Source organism: Durio zibethinus, chromosome 9, assembly GCF_047325235.1.
Source record: "Durio zibethinus cultivar Kanyao isolate XHJ-2024 chromosome 9, ASM4732523v1, whole genome shotgun sequence".
NCBI classification, from domain to species: Eukaryota; Viridiplantae; Streptophyta; class Magnoliopsida; order Malvales; family Malvaceae; genus Durio; species Durio zibethinus.
This window is the reverse complement of record NC_143170.1, coordinates 22,377,090-22,381,920: the sequence shown is the minus strand read 5'-3', so window position 1 is coordinate 22,381,920 and position 4,831 is coordinate 22,377,090. Positions and strand designations below refer to the sequence as shown.

Below are 4,831 nucleotides of genomic sequence, written 5' to 3'. Positions count from 1 at the left end.
CCCATACAAAAAAAAATCATGAAAAAACGTAAGAATTTGGACATGTGGCAGCTTCAGACTTTTTTTAGATATCTTTTATATGTAGTAGTAAATATAAATTTAAAAAAAAATAAAAATTTTTTTTTTAAAATTAAAAAAAATCACAAAAGCTTAAAACATAGAAATAAAAAAATATAAAATATTTTGAAAAAATATAAAAAATTTAAAAATTTGTAAATTTGTAAATTTTTTAAAGAATTATGAAAATTTTTCATTTTTTGAATCTTACAACTTTAATTTTTATATATTTTATGGATTTTTTAAATTTTCTTATTTTTTGTGAATTTTTATTAAATTTTTATTTTTTTTTTAATTTTTAAGAATATTTCATTTTTTGAAAATTTTTTTTTAATAATTAAAAAAAATTTTTAATTTTCAAAAATTTTAAAAATATTTTAGATGTTTTTTATTTTCAATTTTTTAAGTTTTTTTTATTTTTTTTGATTTTTTTGGATTTTTATTAATTATATGAGAATTGTTTTTTTATTTTTTTAGTTTTTCTAATTTTTAAAAATTTTTGTAATTTTTAAAAATATTTTATATTTTTTAATTTATATAAATTTTAAAAAATGTTATTATATTTAAAATTATTTAAAATTTTTTAAAAATTTTTATGCTGAGGAGGTAATTGATGATGAGGGATTAATTAAATTTTTTAATACGTGTAATATTATATTAAATGTTTATGATATGTGAATAAGTTAATTAACGATATTAACTCAAAATATCAAAGTAAATAGTAAAATAAATATTTTAATATCAAATTGATAATTTTTTTTAAAATATTAAATTGATAAAAATTATATAATATAACGATTATTTTTATATTTAACTTAAATATTAAGTTAAATATTCTAATAAATTTTAAAATAAAATAATTTGTTTTATAAATTTTTAATTTTAATTTTATTATATTTTAATTAAAATTTTTATTAATTCCATTTTCAATCTAATGAACCGAAATCAAAATTATTTTAAAATTATTTTCATACTGAGATTGATTTAGTGTTCAACGGATTAATCAAATTAAATCAATTCCATAAGTTAATTCAACCGAATTTTGAGCACCCCTGTTCGCGTCTCCCCTCTCTCCCTTGCTCGCCTCCGGCGTCCCTCCCCCACTCTTCTCAATTTTTAACTCAGTCACAGTGTTTCTCGGTGGCTCCAGCGCCTCAATTGGCGGTTTTCGTAGACAATAACACTGGCGTTATTTGCCAGGGCATCACTGGGAAAAAATGAAAGAGGTTGGTGGTGTCCTAAGTCTCCAAAGCCAATTCAAGACCATCCCTCAATCCCTCAGACTCCAGCTGCAAGTATGTTCATTTTCAAATTTTTTTTTTTTTTTGGTTTCTTCTTTTCAATTGTTGAGGAAATATAAAAAAAAAAAAAAAATTTGTCTGTTTAATTGGATTGCAGTGAAAAAAATTGGGAAATTATGGATGGAGTATGAAGAAATTGGGGATTTATCAATTCATTAAAACATATAAGATGTAAATTGACTTACTAATACTCTCACTTGGTTCTTTTGGGCCTGTTGTGGTGTTATCGCATATAGCTAATTAAGAAGAACCCCGAACAGGTTTTGTTTGGGGTCATAGTTATATGCTTGGTTTTATTAGCTGGTTAATGTATCATTGAGTTGTTACTAAGGTTGTTGATGGGTATTTCAATTTTTAATGGAGAGACTGGTCTTGCTCCCTATGAGGTAAGTTTCTGTTCCAACTTGCAGTTGATCCCTACTTATTCATTGCCTCACTAAAATTTAGTAGGTACTGTATTTTTAGTTAAAATATTCGAGAACTATTATGGCTTAAAACAGAATACTTGTTTCATTATGCTTAATTAATTAGTCTCCGATGATGGTTAGATGTTACCATAAGCTCTTGCAATTCCATTTTGTTATCTGCTGTAATATGAACAAAAAACTTGTATATATGATTTGTGATCCTTTACACATGTACATGTTATTTTATTAGCCTCATTCCATGAATATTTGTGTGTTAATATTTTGAGTGAGTTTACTACATGATAGGATAATATCTGTTCTGGATTTAGTTAATTAATATTTATTTAGCTTACTGAATTCATTTTCTTATGTATTTGCCTTTTAAGAGATTGGTCCTGCTTTGTTGATCTTGTCCTTGTTTTTAACAATAGCCTTAACTTTGACTCTGTTTTTAAATTGAAAGTGGAATCATAAGAGAAAATTACTAAGGGTTAACCAGACAGTGTTGTTGCATTAGCAAAATGGAGGATCTTAAACATTTGCATAAGGGAATGAAAACTGTGTACTTGCAACTATTTGATTTATACTTGCTTTGAAAGTTTTTTTTCCATGTTTTTATTGTATTTTACATTTCAATTTTTTCTTGCTATAGTGACTGTTATCTTGTGTTATAACTTTAATTTATTCAATCAATATCTGTCGCTGATAGATACTCCCAGTTATGCTAGATTTTGGTACTAACAATCAAATGCTACTTGAAGACCGGCTTTGTGAGTAAAATATGTACTCAGTTACCTTGTTCTTAAGAAGTTGCTGCCTTTGCTGAGTGGACCTTATAATACACTTGCTGTGACTTTGTTTTGTGACAGGTTGTTAAAATTTTTTTTGGCATGTTCTTTTGGCTTGACAGAAATATGATACGCTATTGGAAAAGGTTTTGCATGTTTAATAATGATATGCAGGTGAACTCTTGGTGCAACAACTTGCTACTTTTATGGACTACATTAGTGTCTAGTGTTGTGTTGATTGCACTTAAATCACTATGAATGCCACCATTATTAGAGAGTTGTGCTTAATGTCTCTTAAGAAACTGCTCAAGTTGCACTTGCTGGATTGTTAGGAACTGTAAGAGCACAAGGTCGATCATTGGCTGACTTTCCAAACCAACAGATAGTTGTGGTGGGAGCTGGAAGGTAGTTGACTAACTTATAGATAAGGATTTGGCTTTCAGTCTTTCACAATAAATTTTCTGCTAATGCTCGGAAGATTTGTTGCAATAAGAAGGCAAAATCTCTATCATATCATTTTCTGACTAATATTGTCATGAAGCAATAGTTAAATAACTTTATAGAGTGCAGATTTGATTTCCTTTATTTCCTTTAATCAGAAGGCACATTTTGCATCTTACTGGCACTCCATCAAATAGCTTTTCCCTTATCTAATGTAATTATGCACCTGAAAGGAAAATAAAAAGTATATATATCACTCTCTTACATTCCTTTTTCTTGTCTCAGAATGCTCCTTATCATTTAGTTTACTTTCTTGCCTTAGCCCTGATAATACAGGGCACTATTTTCTGAAGTCCAAACTGATGAATGGGACTGTTTCATGTGCTGTTTTTTCAGACCCAGCCCATGCTGATTGCTCTGTACCTCAGGTGTTCTACTCTCCTCTATTATTTTGAATGCATCCTGCTTAGTAAGTGGTTTGCTAAGATACATTATGTTTTGCATGTTACAAGAGTATATATGTCTTGTGGTGTGCATCAGGGTATGCACCTTAAATCTTCATTGATTTTTCCATACATTTTTTGTAATTTTTAAACAGCTTTTCTAATTGTATTTCACTAGTGGCAAGCTTAGTTCTTATAAAAAAACTTAATATAAACCAATGAAAGCTTTTTGAATGAACAAACTTTATTTCTTTGGCATGTTGGCTTTAAATAATGAATATTCTAAACGGTATTCTCTTTCTTCTCTCCTTTTTGTAATGGACGTTGTTATTACATAGTGAAATGGTTTTATCCTTTTTCTAAGAGTTGGAAACAGAAAAGGTTCTAATACATTTGAAGTACATAGAACAGGTACGTCTCCTTTATTTTTCATTTTGGAGCATTCATTACAAGAAAATGGCATATTAGCGACAGTTTTGTAACGGCTATTTACTTACAAATGCCGTTAACTTCCGTGTTTTTATAAAACTTAAGGCATTTATTATCAAAACACCGTTAAATATTCAAATAGTGGCGTTATAAATGCCACCCACGACTTGATATCAGTGACGTTTCTCGACTAAAACGCCTTAAATAATCTTACCTTAAAAATTTCAGTGAATACTAAAGGCGTGTTTTTGGCATACAACACTTTCAATAATCACCTAATAAAAAATTATATGAGATTATTGAAAGCATTTTCTATAAGAAATACCTTTAATAATTGTACAAAAAAATTTCACAAGCTTATTGAAGTCATTTTTGTTAAAAAATACCTTTGATAAATATCATATCAAAATGTTTCGATCATACAGATGTTAACCATAAGGTTGTAAGTTCGATCCATCTTTTTAGTCTTTTTTGAGTTTTTGTAGAGATTATTTGTAATTGATTATTGTAGGCATTTTCTTGACAAAAATGCCTTCACCAATTGCTTTAAAAAAATTTGGAGAGAATATTGAATGTGTGTTTTTGTAGAGAAACGCCTTTAATAATCCATAGAAAAAATATGGAATCGATTCTTGAAGGCGTTTTTGGTTGAACTCGTCTTCTATACTCTAATCAATAAAATTTAGTTGTGATTATTAAAGGAAATTTTTGTTAAAAATGCCATCAATAATCCATAAACAAAAGTTTGAGTGAATGATTGAAGGTATTTTTAACTCAAAATGCCTTTAATATTTCAGACGATAACTTTTAATGGTTGGATTATTGAAAGCGGTTATATCCATAAACGCCTTTAATAAAATTATGTTAGGGATTATTCAAGGCATTATTCGTAGGAAAATGCTCTTCATAATCCATTCGATTAATTTTTAGTTGGTATTATTGAAGGCGTTTTAATTTATACGAAA

At 27.9% G+C, this 4,831-nt stretch overlaps 1 long non-coding RNA gene across 2 annotated transcripts; it reads left to right on the top strand.

Moving 5' to 3' along the window:
- The first annotated feature begins 993 nt into the window (after nucleotides 1–993).
- LOC111311604 (uncharacterized) lies at nucleotides 994–3,695 on the top strand. 2 transcript variants are annotated; one of them, XR_016345191.1, is made up of 5 exons: nucleotides 994–1,352; nucleotides 1,456–2,535; nucleotides 2,635–2,727; nucleotides 2,886–2,958; nucleotides 3,391–3,695. It is a non-coding gene; the product is annotated as an uncharacterized LOC111311604 (long non-coding RNA). The 2 variants fall into 2 exon arrangements; XR_002692649.2 differs by having other exon boundaries at nucleotides 1,456–2,727.
- Nucleotides 3,696–4,831: the final 1,136 nt, after the last annotated feature.